General features: G+C 43.9%; 5 non-coding genes across 5 annotated transcripts; all 5 read right to left on the bottom strand.

Annotated features, from left to right (window-relative positions):
• Positions 1–92: 92 nt before the first annotated feature.
• On the bottom strand, positions 93–211 carry LOC146016310 (5S ribosomal RNA). The gene has a single exon (XR_014449206.1). It is a non-coding gene; the product is annotated as a 5S ribosomal RNA (ribosomal RNA).
• A 344-nt stretch (positions 212–555) lies between these two features.
• Positions 556–674, bottom strand: LOC146016027 (5S ribosomal RNA). Its single transcript, XR_014448930.1, has one exon. It is a non-coding gene; the product is annotated as a 5S ribosomal RNA (ribosomal RNA).
• Positions 675–1,019: 345 nt separating this feature from the next.
• LOC146014087 (5S ribosomal RNA) lies at positions 1,020–1,138 on the bottom strand. Its single transcript, XR_014447043.1, has one exon. It is a non-coding gene; the product is annotated as a 5S ribosomal RNA (ribosomal RNA).
• A 346-nt stretch (positions 1,139–1,484) lies between these two features.
• Positions 1,485–1,603, bottom strand: LOC146016485 (5S ribosomal RNA). The gene has a single exon (XR_014449377.1). It is a non-coding gene; the product is annotated as a 5S ribosomal RNA (ribosomal RNA).
• Positions 1,604–1,949: 346 nt separating this feature from the next.
• LOC146010763 (5S ribosomal RNA) lies at positions 1,950–2,068 on the bottom strand. Its single transcript, XR_014444871.1, has one exon. It is a non-coding gene; the product is annotated as a 5S ribosomal RNA (ribosomal RNA).
• Between the last annotated feature and the right edge of the window lie 14,252 nt (positions 2,069–16,320).

The raw sequence follows: 16,320 nt of genomic DNA, 5'->3' as shown, positions 1-16,320 counted from the left end.
ACCTCTTCCAAATGTCTGTACTGGCAATAAAAAGAAAAAGTTTCCAATTTAAATAGCTAGAGAATAAAAACAATTTGCCAGTAATGTGAAAAAACCTACAGCACCTGGTGTTCCCATGTGGTCTCCCACCCAAGTACTAACCAGGCCCAACACTGCTTAGCTTCAAAGATCAGACGAGATTGGGCCTATCCAATGTGGTATGGCTGTAGGTGAGTTAAAAGCACTTTTTTGCCCTCTTCTACTTCTATCACCTGGTAAGCTAATACAAAAGTTTCCTAACTGTATTGGCTTACTGAAAAAAATCATGTGTTGGTAATGTAAAAAGACCTACAGGACATGATATTAGCAGGGGGTCTTAAATTAAACTACAAAAGAGGCTCAACACTGTTTAGCTGCCAAAAGCAGTTGGAATTGAGCCTAAACAGTGTGGTAAGTCTTTAGGTGATGGCTATTGTGTCTGTTTGACCTCTTCCAAATGTCTGTGCTGGCAATAAAAAGAAAAAGTTTCCAATATAAATAGCTAGAGAATAAAAACAATTTGCCAGTAATGTGAAAAACCTACAGCACCTGGTAATCCCAGGTGGTCTCCCACCCAAGTACTAACCAGGCCCAACACTGCTTAGCTTCCAAGATCAGACGAGATTGGGCCTATCCAATGTGGTATGGCTGTAGGTTAGATACAGGCACTTTTTTGCCCTCTTCTACTTCTATCACCAGGTAAGCTAATACAAAAGTTTCCTAACTGTATTGGCTTACTAAAAAAAATCATGTGTTGGTAATGTAAAAAGACCTACAGGACATGATATTAGCAGGGGGGCTTAAATTAAACTACAAAAGAGGCTCAACACTGTTTAGCTGCCAAAAGCAGTTGGAATTGAGCCTAAACAGTGTGGTAAATCTTTAGGTGATGGCTATTGTGTCTGTTTGACCTCTTCCAAATGTCTGTGCTGGCAATAAAAAGAAAAAGTTTCCAATTTAAATAGCTAGAGAATAAAAACAATTTGCCAGTAATGTGAAAAAACCTACAGCACCTGGTGTTCCCAGGTGGTCTCCCACCCAAGTACTAACCAGGCCCAACACTGCTTAGCTTCCAAGATCAGACGAGATTGGGCCTATCCAATGTGGTATGGCTGTAGGTGAGATACAGGCACTTTTTTTGCCCTCTTCTACTTCTATCACCAGGTAAGCTAATAAAAAAGTTTCCTAACTGTATTGGCTTACTGAAAAAAATCATGTGTTGGTAATGTAAAAAGACCTACAGGACATGATATTAGCAGGGGGTCTTAAATTAAACTACTAAACAGGCTCAACACTGTTTAGCTGCCAAAAGCAGTTGGAATTGGGCCTAAACAGTGTGGTAAGTCTTTAGGTGATGGCTATTGTGTCTGTTTGACCTCTTCCAAATGTCTGTACTGGCAATAAAAAGAAAAAGTTTCCAATTTAAATAGCTAGAGAATAAAAACAATTTGCCTGTAATGTGAAAAAACCTACAGCACCTGGTGTTCCCATGTGGTCTCCCACCCAAGTACTAACCAGGCCCAACACTGCTAAGCTTCCAAGATCAGACGAGATTGGGCCTATCCAATGTGGTATGGCTGTAGGTGAGATACAGGCAATTTTTTGCCCTCTTCTACTTCTATCACCAGGTAAGCTAATTAAAAAAGTTTCCTAACTGTATTGGCTTAATGAAAAAAATCATGTGTTGGTAATGTAAAAAGACCTACAGGACATTATATTAGCAGGGGGTCTTAAATTAAACTACTAAAGAGGCTCAACACTGTTTAGCTGCCAAAAGCAGTTGGAATTGGGCCTAAACAGTGTGGTAAGTCTTTAGGTGATGGCTATTGTGTCTGTTTGACCTCTTCCAAATGTCAGTGCTGGCAATAAAAAGAAAAAGTTTCCAATTTAAATAGCTAGAGAATAAAAACAATTTGCCAGTAATGTGAAAAAACCTACAGCACCTGGTGTTCCCATGTGGTCTCCCACCCAAGTACTAACCAGGCCCAACACTGCTTAACTTCCAAGATCAGACGAGATTGGGCCTATCCAATGTGGTATGGCTGTAGGTGAGATACAGGCACTTTTTTGCCCTCTTCTGCTTCTATCACCAGGTAAGCTAATAAAAAAGTTTCCTAACTGTATTGGATTACTGAAAAAAATCAAGTGTTGGTAATGTAAAAAGACCTACAGGACATGATATTAGCAATTTGATATTAGCATGATATTAGCATGATATTAACAATTTGCAAGTAATGTGAAAAAACCTACAGCACCTGGTGTTTCCATGTGGTCTCCCACCCAAGTACTAACAAGGCCCAACACTGCTTAGCTTCTATGAGTTAGCAGGTTATTGGGGAAGTAAGTCCTGATATTTTTGGAGGTTGCAGGGGCCACTACACCATTCAAAATAGGCAGGCTTTAGCATATGCAGTTAGGCCCTGTAGGTTGATTTTAGCTAAAAAGTGCCCCAAACACTCAAACAGGCTTGTATCTGGGAAGGGAAAATATGGCAAACATGACTTAGACACCAAATAAAGCACTGTATGCCATGTTTCCAAATTTTTATGCACAGTGGTTACAGCATGAAGCGAATGCATATGAATAAACAAAAGTACATTGCATTAAACAAGTCCAATGAGCGTCCCAAAATGGCCGGCCTGCCTGCTTTCATCCATCAATTGTTCTATATTTTTCATTACCCAATGAGCTGAGGTGGAACCTTAGCCAGTGGTACCATCAGGGAGGTGTGTAAAGCACTTTAGGCTTGACAGCCAATCAGCTGCCAGCTTCCATCTGTCAATCAAATACAGCAGCAATTTGAAAGCTGCCCATTGATCAGCAGGCCCTTTATGACATCACAGACAGACCCTCAGAACTATCTGTGCATGTCTAATGGCTGGCTGTCAGTTGGGCGGGTGGGTGGCAGAGGGAGGGGATGTCTGTCTCGTTCTCCTGAAAATTGCGTTTTTTCTGCGTTTACGGGAAAAGTTGAGGTCCGACGCGCAAAACTGGGGTATCGTAGAAATCACCTTTTAAAGACGCACATTTCTGGCGCCCCAAAAATGGGCATTTCAAATGAGAAATGAGTCCAATGAACAAAATAGGGTGAATAAGTATGTAATTCAGGGGTGAGTTAGCAGGTTATTGGGGAAGTAAGTCCTGATATTTTTGGAGGTTGCAGGGGCCACTAGACCATTCAAAATAGGCAGGCTTTACCATATGCAGTTAGGCCCCGTAGGATGATTTTAGCTAAAAAGTGCCCCAAACACTCAAACGGGCTAGTATCTGGGAAGGAAAAACATGGGAAACATGACTTAGACACCAAATGATACACTGTATGCCATGTTTCCAAATTTTTATGCACAGTGGTTACAGCATGAAGCGAATGCATGTGAATATACAAAGGTGCATTGCATTAAACAAGTCCACTGACCATCCCAAAATGGCCGGCCTGCCTGCTTTCATCCATCAATTGTTCTAAATTTTTCATTACTCAATGAGCTGAGGTGGAGTCTTAGCCAGTGGTACCATCAGGGAGGTGTGTAAAGCACTTTAGGCTAGACAGCCAATCAGCTGCCAGCTTCCATCTGTCAATCGAATACAGCAGCCAATCAGAAAGCTGCCCATTGATCAGCAGGCCCTTTATGACATCACAGACAGACCCTCAGAACTATCTGTGCATGTCTAATGGCTGGCTGTCAGTTGGGCGGGTGGGTGGCAGAGGGAGGGGATGTCTGTCTCGTTTCTCCTGAAAATTGCGTTTTTTCTGCGTTTACGGGAAAAGTTGAGGTCTGACGCGCAAAAGTGGGGTATCGTAGAAATCACCTTTTAAAGACGCACATTTCTGGCCCCCCAAAAATGGGCATTTCAAATGAGAAATGAGTCCAATGAACAAATAGGGTGAATAAGTATGTATTTCAGGGGTGAGTTAGCAGGTTATTGGGGAAGTAAGTCCTAATATTTTTGGCGGTTGCAGGGGCCACTACACCATTCAAAATAGGCAGGCTTTAGCATATGCAGTTAGGCCCTGTAGGATGATTTTAGCTAAAAAGTGTCCCAAACACTCAAACGGGCTTGTATCTGGGAAGGGAAAATATGGGAAACATGACTTAGACACCAAATGATACGCTGTATGCCATGTTTCCAAATTTTTATGCACAGTGGTTACAGCATGAAGCGAATGCATGTGAATATACAAAGGTGCATTGCATTAAACAAGTCCACTGAGCGTCCCAAAATGGCCGGCCTGCCTGCTTTCATCCATCAATTGTTCTAAATTTTTCATTACCCAATGAGCTGAGGTGGAGTCTTAGCCAGTGGTACCATCAGGGAGGTGTGTAAAGCACTTTAGGCTAGACAGCCAATCAGCTGCCAGCTTCCATCTGTCAATCAAATACAGCAGCCAATCAGAAAGCAGCCCATTGATCAGCAGGCCCTTTATGACATCACAGACAGACCCTCAGAACTATCTGTGCATGTCTAATGGCTGGCTGTCAGTTGGGCGGGTGGGTGGCAGAGGGAGGGGATGTCTGTCTCGTTTCTCCTGAAAATTGCGGTTTTTCTGCGTTTACGGGAAAAGTTGAGGTCCGACGCGCAAAAGTGGGGTATCGTAGAAATCACCTTTTAAAGACGCACATTTCTGGCCCCCCAAAAATGGGCATTTCAAATGAGAAATAAGTCCAATGAACAAAATAGGGTGAATAAGTATGTATTTTAGGGGTGAGTTAGCAGGTTATTGTGGAAGTAAGTCCTAATATTTTTGGAGGTTGCAGGGGCAACTACACCATTCAAAAAAAGGAAGGCTTTAGCATATGCAGTTAGGCCCCGTAGGATGATTTTAGCTAAAAAGTGCCCCAAACACTCAAACGGGCTTGTATCTGGGAAGGGAAAATATGGGAAACATGACTTAGACACCAAATGATACACTGTATGCCATGTTTCCAAATTTTTATGCACAGTGGTTACAGCATGAAGCGAATGCATGTGAATATACAAAGGTGCATTGCATTAAACAAGTCCACTGAGCGTCCCAAAATGGCCGGCCTGCCTGCTTTCATCCATCAATTGTTCTAAATTTTTCATTACCCAATGAGCTGAGGTGGAGTCTTAGCCAGTGGTACCATCAGGGAGGTGTGTAAAGCACTTTAGGCTAGACAGCCAATCAGCTGCCAGCTTCCATCTGTCAATCAAATACAGCAGCCAATCAGAAAGCTGCCCATTGATTAGAGGGCCCTTTATGACATCACAGACAGACCCTCAGAACTATCTGTGCATGTCTAATGGCTGGCTTTCAGTTGGGCGGGTGGGTGGCAGAGGGAGGGGATGTCTGTCTCGTTTCTCCTGTAAATTGCGTTTTTTCTGCGTTTACGGGAAAAGTTGAGGTCCGACGCGCAAAAGTGGGGTATCGTAGAAATCACCTTTTAAAGACGCACATTTCTGGCCCCCCAAAAAAGGGCATTTCAAATGAGAAATAAGTCCAATGAACAAAATAGGGTGAATAAGTATGTATTTTAGGGGTGAGTTAGCAGGTTATTGTGGAAGTAAGTCCTAATATTTTTGGAGGTTGCAGGGGCAACTACACCATTCAAAAAAAGGAAGGCTTTAGCATATGCAGTTAGGCCCCGTAGGATGATTTTAGCTAAAAAGTGCCCCAAACACTCAAACGGGCTTGTATCTGGGAAGGGAAAATATGGGAAACATGACTTAGACACCAAATGATACACTGTATGCCATGTTTCCAAATTTTTATGCACAGTGGTTACAGCATGAAGCGAATGCATGTGAAAATACAAAGGTGCATTGCATTAAACAAGTCCAATGAGCGTCCCAAAATGGCCGGCCTGCCTGCTTTCATCCATCAATTGTTCTATATTTTTCATTACCCAATGAGCTGAGGTGGAGTCTTAGCCAGTGGTACCATCAGGGAGGTGTGTAAAGCATTTTAGGCTAGACAGCCAATCAGCTGCCAGCTTCCATCTGTCAATCAAATACAGCAGCCAATTTGAAAGCTGCCCATTGATCAGCAGGCCCTTTATGACATCACAGACAGACCCTCAGAACTATCTGTGCATGTCTAATGGCTGGCTGTAAGTTGGGCGGGTGGGTGGCAGAGGGAGGGGATGTCTGTCTCGTTTCTCCTGAAAATTGCGGTTTTTCTGCGTTTACGGGAAAAGGTGAGGTCCGACGCGCAAAAGTGGGGTATCGTAGAAATCACCTTTTAACCCCTTCCCGACATTTGACGTACATTTACGTCATGGCCGGGATTTACTTCCCGACGTATGGCATAAATGTACGTCATGGCTTTAAACTGTCACCGCGTCTATAGACGCGGTGACAGTTTAAACATGTCTGCTGTCCCTGACAGCAGACATGTCCCTGCATGCCCAGGGGGGGTGGCGATGCCTCCCCCCCGTCGGCGATCGCTGTTCAAATGTGAACAGCCAATTACAGCGTTTTCTGTGTACCGGCGAATAACGTTCGCTGGTGACACAGGGATCGGTGGTGATTGGTGCTGTAAAGTACAGCACCAATCACCACGGGGTGTAAGGGTGACACTGGTGTCACCCCACCTCACCCCACCCGCCCCCAAAGGCCGTGATTGGTCTGTCGGACCGACGGACCAATCACAGCCATGGAGGGTGATTTAAACTAACGGTGACTGCACTGCAGACGCCATTCCGGTCTGGAATTGCGTGCAGTGCGGTCACCGTGCCTATCTGCCGTGATATACTGACCTGATCCTTGCAAATACTTACCTGATCACCTGATCACTGCTTGTAGCGTGCTGGATGCTTCCTGGATCTGACTTCTTGTGACTTCCTGTGTTGTGCTGCTGCTGCTGCATTGTGATAGAGTTATAGATAGAGAGATAGAGAGAGATAGAGAGAGATAGAGAGAGATAGTGACAGAGAGTGCTATATTTTGTGTCTGCTGCCCCCCCCCCCTGTTGTGCTGATCAGTATATCTGTGCTGATCAGCAACTTTTTGGGGGTGCTGGGGCTTTTTTATATTTATATACAGCTGTGCTGCGTGTGCAACTGACTGCTGCCCCCCCTTTTGTGCTGATCAGTATAAATTAACTGATCAGCAACTTTTTGGGGGTGCAGTGCTGCTGCTGCAGTGCCATAGAGTGATAGATAGTGAGAGATAGAGAGATAGAGAGAGATAGTGACAGAGAGTGATAGAGAGTGCTATATTTTGTGTCTGCTACCCCCCTTTTGTGCTGATCAGTATATCTGTGCTGAACAGCAACTTTTTGGGGGTGCAAGGGCTTTTTTTATATATATATAACTGTCAGTGCTGCTGCTGCAGTGTCATAGAGTGATAGATAGTGATAGATAGTGAGAGATAGAGAGATAGAGAGAGATAGTGACAGAGAGTGATAGAGAATGCTATATTTTGTGTCTGCTACCCCCCCTTTTGTGCTGATCAGTATATCTGTGCTGATCAGCAACTTTTTGGGGGTGCAGGGTTTTTTTTTATATATACCTGTCAGTTGCTGCCAGTTGCACTGTCAGTTGCACCAAAGGTTGTGCACCTGCTGCCCCTCACTGGTAATCAGTGTCGCATCACTGATCACCTTTTTTTTTTTTTTTTTGAGGGTGCTGTGGGGTCTTTTTTTAATTTTTTTTTTACACACACTGTGATTTTGTGGGTGTCCTGTGGCCACTGTGCACTGATCAGTGACGTACATCACTGATCAGCTTTTTCGGCACAGGGTTGATCTATTTTTTTTTTTTTTGATCAAATTCCTGTTGCCTTTGAGCGCTGTTCAGTGACGGACGTTACTGACCAACATCTGTGCTAAATTTTTGGCGCAGGACCTTTTTTTTTTTTTTTTCTGCACTACATACACACTACACACTACATACCCCCCGGGTTGAAATAAAGTTTGTACCCCCCCTACACTATACACGTGTTGAAACATTTAACTACCAGAAACACAAAAATAAAAATGGCATCCCAAATGTCATCCCAAATGTCATCCCAGTCATCCAGAAGAATGTATTCAGCGGAGGAGGCATATGCCATGCTTGCCTCTGACTCTGACACAGCCAGTGAGGCAAGCGGGGAATTTGAAGGATTCATCTTAAGCTCCTCTTCCTCCTCTAGTGATGAGGGACCCCCTCAAAGACGCCTCCGTAGAGCAGCTGAGACCCCCCCCCAATAATTGATCTCGTATGGACCCCACCACCAGACAATTTTGAGCCCCAGGTTCCTGAGTTTTTGGCCATCCCAGGAATCCAATTTGATTCCACAGGTCTCAGAGAAATTGACTTTTTCAAATTATTTTTCTCTGATGATTTTATAAATTTAATGGTGGACCAAACTAATTTATATGCACAGCAGTTTATTGCTCAAAACCCCACGTCATCATTTGCTAGGTGGACCCCTGTAGATGCAGTAGAGATGATGACGTTTTGGGGTCTGGTGTTTCATATGGGCATAGTAAAAAAGCCAGAAATTAGGCAATATTGGAGTACAGATGTTCTGTACAGCACCCCACTTTACCGTATGGCCATGACCCGGACTCGTTTTGAGTTAATCCTTAAATTTTTGCATTACAACGATAATGCACAGTGCCCACCCAGAGATGATCCCACCTTTGACCGGCTATTCAAAGTCAGGCCGGTCATTGATCATTTCAGTGCCAAATTTCCAGAGATGTACATCCCAGATAAATTCATTTGCATAGACGAGTCCCTTATACATTTTAAAGGAAGGGTTAAATTCCGCCAGTACCTTCCCAGTAAGAGGGCAAGGTATGGCATAAAAATGTATAAGCTGTGTGAAAGCACCTCAGGGTACACTCACAGGTTTAGGGTATATGAAGGGAAGGATTCAAGAATTGAACCGCCAGAATGCCCCCCCTCCCTCGTAGGTGTTAGTGGAAAAATTGTCTGGGATTTAGTGCACCCCTTCCTGGATAAAGGTTATCACCTCTATGTGGATAACTTTTACACTAGCATCCCCCTGTTTAAGGCCCTTGGTTCAAGAGGTACAGCAGCTTGCGGTACTGTGCGCAAGAACCAAAGAGGCCTCCCAAAAACGCACATTGCCCAAGTAATGAGAAGGGGTGAAAGCAGGGGAATATGCACCGAAAATATGTTGTTGGTCAAATATAAGGACAAGAGGGATGTCCTTATACTGACAACAATTCACGGAGACAGTACCACCTCCGTCCCTGTACGAGGTACCAGTACCCACACCTCAAAACCTAATTGTATCCTGGATTACAATAAGTACATGGGCGGAGTGGATCTTTCAGATCAGGTACTGAAGCCGTACAGTGCCCTGCGGAAAACAAAAATCTGGTACAAGAAGCTGGCCGTGTATATCATCCAGATGGCACTGTATAACGCTTACGTGCTATTCCGTTCTACCAGCCAGAGGGGGACATTTATGCACTTTCAAGAGGAAGTCATAAAGAGCCTAATATTTGGGAACCAGCAGGCAGAGGGCCCCAGTACTTCTAGTACTGGCCCCCGTATTGTACCAGGGCAGCATTTTCCTGATGAAATCCCCTCCACTGGAAAAAAGGGCAGGACACAAAAAAGGTGCAAAGTTTGCTATAAAAAGGGAATAAGAAAGCAAACTATTTTCCAGTGTGACACTTGCCCCGACAAACCCGGCCTATGTATAAAGGAGTGTTTTAAAATATGGTAAAATATATAGGTTCATCATTTCACCGTGCTTCGGGGGTCTTGCTAATGCCACATAGCACCCACCATTCATTCCACCAGAATCTGAGCCGCAAAATCCAAAAATCACTCCTTCCCTTCTGAGTCCTGCCATGCACCCAACTGGTATTTTTTGGTCACATGTGAGACATTGCCGTACTCGGGAGAAATTGGGGCACAGATTTTGGGGTGCTTTTTCTCCTTCATACCTTATGAAAATGAAAAATTTTGAGCCAGAACTGCATTTTTGTGTAAAAAAATGTAATTTTTCATTTGCACAGCCCAGTTGTATCAAAATTGGTGAAACCCCTGGGGGTTTGAAATGTACACTATACCCCTAGATGAATTCCCTGAGGGGTGTAGTTTGCAAAATGGGGTCACTTGTGGGGGGGTTCCACTGTATTGGTGCTTTGGGGGTCTTGCTAATGCGACATAGCACCCACCAAAATTCCACCAGAATCTGAGCTGCAAAATACAAAAATCACTCCTTCCATTCTGAGTCCTGCCATGCACCCAAATGGTATTTTTTGGTCACATGTGAGGCATTGCCGTACTCGGGAGAAATTGTGGCACAGATTTTGGGGTGCTTTGTCTCCTTCATTAATTGTGAAAATGAAAAATATTGAGCCAGAACTGCATTTTTGTGTAAAAAATTTAATTTTTCATTTTCACTGCCCAGTTGTACCACAATTGGTGAAACCCCTGGGGGTCTGAAATGTACATTATACCCCTAGATGAATTCCCTGAGGGGTGTAGTTTGCAAAATGGGGTCACTTGTGGGGAGGGCTTCCACTGTATTGGTGCTTTGGGGGTCTTGCTAATGCGACATAGCACCCACCAAAATTCCACCAGAATCTGAGCTGCAAAATACAAAAATCACTCCTTCCCTTCTGAGTCCTGCCATGCACCCAAATGGTATTTTTTGGTCACATGTGAGGCATTGCCGTACTCGGGAGAAATTGGGGCACAGATTTTGGGGTGCTTTGTCTCCTTCATTCCTTGTGAAAATGAAAAATTTTGAGCCAGAACTGCATTTTTGTGTAAAAAAATGTAATTTTTCATTTGCACAGCCCAGTTGTATCAAAATTGGTGAAACCCCTGGGGGTTTGAAATGTACACTATACCCCTAGATGAATTCCCTGAGGGGTGTAGTTTGCAAAATGGGGTCACTTGTGGGGGGCTTCCACTGTATTGGTGCTTTGGGGGTTTTGCTAATGCGACATAGCACCCACCAAAATTCCACCAGAATCTGAGCTGCAAAATACAAAAATCACTCCTTCCCTTCTGAGTCCTGCCATGCACCCAAATGGTATTTTTTGGTCACATGTGAGGCATTGCCGTACTCGGGAGAAATTGGGGCACAGATTTTGGGGTGCTTTGTCTCCTTCATTCCTTGTGAAAATGACAAATTTGGAGCCAGAACTGCATTTTTGTGTAAAAAATGTAATTTTTCATTTGCACAGCCCAGTTGTATCAAAATTGGTGAAACCCCTGGGGGTTTGAAATGTACACTATACCCCTAGATGAATTCCCTGAGGGGTGTAGTTTGCAAAATGGGGTCACTTGTGGGGGGCTTCCACTGTATTGGTGCTTTGGGAGTCTTGCTAATGCGACATAGCACCCACCAAAATTCCACCAGAATCTGAGCTGCAAAATACAAAAATCACTCCTTCCCTTCTGAGTCCTGCCATGCACCCAAATGGTATTTTTTGGTCACATGTGAGGCATTGCCGTACTCGGGAGAAATTGGGGCACAGATTTTGGGGTGCTTTGTCTCCTTCATTCCTTGTGAAAATGAAAAATTTTGAGCCAGAACTGCATTTTTGTGTAAAAAATTTAATTTTTCATTTTCACTGCCCAGTTGTACCACAATTGGTGAAACCCCTGGGGTTTTGAAATGTACATTATACCCCTAGATGAATTCCCTGAGGGGTGTAGTTTGCAAAATGGGGTCACTTGTGGGGGGGTTCCTAACTTTTAGCATCTTATGGTGCCTAGAAACCTACATGGTGCCTAAAAAATAATCTCATAAAAAGGAGGCTCCAAAATCAAGTAGGTGCTCCTTCTATTATGAAGCCTGTGGTTTGGTCAACGTGCACACTAGGGCCACATATAGGATATTTATGAAAACAAAAGAATTGGGGGAATCAATTTTTAGTCACATTTCTCTAGTAAAATGTACTGTGTTCCTTAGAAAAATGTATTAAAATTGCAAATCTGCAAAAAAAATGAAATTTTGAAATTTCACCTACACTTTGTTTTAATTCCTGTGAAACACCTAAAGGGTTAACAAACTTCCAAAATGCTGTTTTGAATACTGTGAGGGGTGCAGTTTTTGAAATGGCATCATTTATGGGGGTGTCTCACATACAAGTCCCTCAAAGTCTCATCAGAACTGAACTGGTCCCTAAAAAAATCAGTGTTTAAAATTTTCTTGAAAATTTGAGAATTTGCTATTCATATTTTAAGCCTACTAGTGTCCAAAAAATTTAAAAGGAAGTTGAAATAATGATGGAAACATAAAGTAGACATATGGTCTATGTTAGTTATTAACTATTTTGAGTGGTATGATTATTTGTCTCACAAGTAGAAAATTTAACATTTTGCAAATTGCTAAATTTTCCATTTTTTTGCGAAATTTTGGTATTTTTCACAAAAAAACACAGACTGTATCGACCCAAATTTACCACTAACTTGAAGTACAATGTGTCACGAGAAAACAATCTCAAAATCACTGGGATAAGTAAAAGCAAAAAAAAGTTATCCCCACTTAAGTGATACATGTCAGATTTGAAAAAAAAGGGCTCTGTCAGGAAGGCAAAAACTGGCTGTGTCAGGAAGGGGTTAAAGACGCACATTTCTGGCCCCCCAAAAACTGGCATTTTAAATGAGAAATGAGTCCAATTAACAAAATAGGGTGAATAAGTATGTATTTCAGGGGTGAGTTAGCAGGTTATTGGGGAAGTAAGTCCTGATATTTTTGGAGGTTGCAGGGGCCACTAGACCATTCAAAATAGGCAGGCTTTAGCATATGCAGTTAGGCCCCGTAGGATGATTTTAGCTAAAAAGTGCCCCAAACACTCAAATGGCTAGTACTGTATCTGGGAAGGAAAAACATGGGAAACATGACTTAGACACCAAATGATACACTGTATGCCATGTTTCCAAATTTTTATGCACAGTGGTTACAGCATGAAGCGAATGCATGTGAAAATACAAAGGTGCATTGCATGAAACAAGTCCAATGAGCGTCCCAAAATGGCCGGCCTGCCTGCTTTCATCCATCAATTGTTCTAAATTTTTCATTACCCAATGAGCTGAGGTGGAGTCTTAGCCAGTGGTACCATCAGGGAGGTGTGTAAAGCACTTTAGGCTAGACAGCCAATCAGCTGCCAGCTTCCATCTGTCAATCAAATACAGCAGCCAATCAGAAAGCTGCCCATTGATCAGCAGGCCCTTTATGACATCACAGACAGACCCTCAGAACTATCTGTGCATGTCTAATGGCTGGCTTTCAGTTGGGCGGGTGGGTGGCAGAGGGAGGGGATGTCTGTCTCGTTTCTCCTGAAAATTGCGGTTTTTCTGCGTTTACGGGAAAAGTTGAGATCCGACGGGCAAAAGTGGGGTATCGTAGAAATCACCTTTTAAAGACGCACATTTCTGGCTCCCCAAAAATGGGCATTTCAAATGAGAAATTAGTCCAATGAACAAAATAGGGTGAATAAGTATGTATTTCAGGGGTGAGTTAGCAGGTTATTGGGGAAGTAAGTCCTAATATTTTTGGAGGTTGCAGGGGCAACTACACCATTCAAAAAAAGGAAGGCTTTAGCATATGCAGTTAGGCCCCGTAGGATGATTTTAGCTAAAAAGTGCCCCAAACACTCAAACGGGCTTGTATCTGGGAAGGGAAAATATGGGAAACATGACTTAGACACCAAATGATACACTGTATGCCATGTTTCCAAATTTTTATGCACAGTGGTTACAGCATGAAGCGAATGCATGTGAAAATACAAAGGTGCATTGCATTAAACAAGTCCAATGAGCGTCCCAAAATGGCCGGCCTGCCTGCTTTCATCCATCAATTGTTCTATATTTTTCATTACCCAATGAGCTGAGGTGGAGTCTTAGCCAGTGGTATCATCAGGGAGGTGTGTAAAGCACTTTAGGCTAGACAGCCAATCAGCTGCCAGCTTCCATCTGTCAATCAAATACAGCAGCCAATTTGAAAGCTGCCCATTGATCAGCAGGCCCTTAATGACATCACAGACAGACCCTCAGAACTATCTGTGCATGTCTAATGGCTGGCTGTCAGTTGGGCGGGTGGGTGGCAGAGGGAGGGGATGTCTGTCTCGTTTCTCCTGAAAATTGCGGTTTTTCTGCGTTTACGGGAAAAGTTGAGGTCCGACGCGCAAAAGTGGGGTATCGTAGAAATCACCTTTTAAAGACGCACATTTCTGGCCCCCCAAATATGGGCATTTCAAATGAGAAATGAGTCCAATGAACAAAATAGGGTGAATAAGTATGTATTTCAGGGGTGAGTTAGCAGGTTATTGGGAAAGTAAGTCCTGATATTTTTGGAGGTTGCAGGGGCCACTACACCATTCAAAATAGGCAGGCTTTAGCATATGCAGTTAGGCCCCGTAGGATGATTTTAGCTAAAAAAGTGCCCCAAACACTCAAACGGGCTAGTATCTGGGAAGGGAAAATATGGGAAACATGACTTAGACACCAAATGATACACTGTATGCCATGTTTCCAAATTTGTATGCACAGTAGTTACAGCATGAAGCGAATGCATGTGAATATACAAAGGTGCATTGCATTAAACAAGTCCAATGAGCGTCCCAAAATGGCCGGCCTGCCTGCTTTCATCCATCAATTGTTCTAAATTTTTCATTACCCAATGAGCTGAGGTGGAGTCTTAGCCAGTGGTACCATCAGGGAGGTGTGTAAAGCACTTTAGGCTAGACAGCCAATCAGCTGCCAGCTTCCATCTGTCAATCAAATACAGCAGCCAATCAGAAAGCTGCCATTGATCAGCAGGCCCTTTATGACATCACAGACAGACCCTCAGAACTATCTGTGCATGTCTATTGGCTGGCTGTCAAGTGGGCGGGTGGGTGGCAGAGGGAGGGGATGTCTGTCTCGTTTCTCCTGAAAATTGCGGCTTTTCTGCGTTTACGGGAAAAGTTGAGGTCCGACGCGCAAAAGTGGGGTATCGTAGAAATCACCTTTTAAAGACGCAGATTTCTGGCCCCCCAAAAACTGGCATTTTAAATGAGAAATGAGTCCAATTAACAAAATAGGGTGAATAAGTATGTATTTCAGGGGTGAGTTAGCAGGTTATTGGGGAAGTAAGTCCTGATATTTTTGGAGGTTGCAGGGGCCACTAGACCATTCAAAATAGGCAGGCTTTAGCATATGCAGTTAGGCCCCGTAGGAGGATTTTAGCTAAAAAGTGCTCCAAACACTCAAATGGCTAGTATCTGGGAAGGAAAAACATGGGAAACATGATTTAGACACCAAATGATACACTGTATGCCATGTTTCCACATTTTTATGCACAGTGGTTACAGCATGAAGCGAATGCATGTGAAAATACAAAGGTGCATTGCATTAAACAAGTCCAATGAGCGTCCCAAAATGGCCGGCCTGCCTGCTTTCATCCATCAATTGTTCTAAATTTTTCATTACCCAATGAGCTGAGGTGGAGTCTTAGCCAGTGGTACCATCAGGGAGGTGTGTAAAGCACTTTAGGCTAGACAGCCAATCAGCTGCCAGCTTCCATCTGTCAATCAAATACAGCAGCCAATTTGAAAGCTGCCCATTGATCAGCAGGCCCTTTATGACATCACAGACAGACCCTCAGAACTATCTGTGCATGTCTAATGGCTGGCTGTAAGTTGGGCGGGTGGGTGGCAGAGGGAGGGGATGTCTGTCTCGTTTCTCCTGAAAATTGCGGTTTTTCTGCGTTTACGGGAAAAGTTGAGGTCCGACGCGCAAAAGTGGGGTATCGTAGAAATCACCTTTTAACCCCTTCCCGACATTTGACGTACATTTACGTCATGGCCGGGATGTACTTCCCGACGCATGGCATAAATGTACGTCATGGCTTTAAACTGTCACCGCGTCTATAGACGCGGTGACAGTTTAAACATGTCTGCTGTCCCTGACAGCAGACATGTCCCTGCATGCCCAGGGGGGGTGGCGATGCCTCCCCCCCGTCGGCGATCGCTGTGATTGGCTGTTCAAATGTGAACAGCCAATTACAGCGTTTTCTGTGTACCGGCAAATAACGTTCGCCGGTGACACAGGGATCTGTGGTGATTGGTGCTGTAAAGTACAGCACCAATCACCACGGGGTGTAAGGGTGACACTGGTGTCACCCCACCTCACCCCACCCGCCCCCAAAGGCCGTGATTGGTCTGTCGGACCGACGGACCAATCACAGCCATGGAGGGTGATTTAAACTAACGGTGACTGCACTGCAGACGCCATTCCGGTCTGGAATTGCGTGCAGTGCGGTCACCGTGCCTATCTGCCGTGATATACTGACCTGATCCTTGCAAATACTTACCTGATCACCTGATCACTGCTTGTAGTGTGCTGGATGCTTCCTGGATCTGACTTCTTGTGA

Source organism: Crinia signifera, chromosome 6, assembly GCF_055691185.1.
Source record: "Crinia signifera chromosome 6, ASM5569118v1, whole genome shotgun sequence".
Classification (NCBI taxonomy): Eukaryota; Metazoa; Chordata; class Amphibia; order Anura; family Myobatrachidae; genus Crinia; species Crinia signifera.
This window is presented reverse-complemented; position numbering and strand designations above follow the sequence as displayed.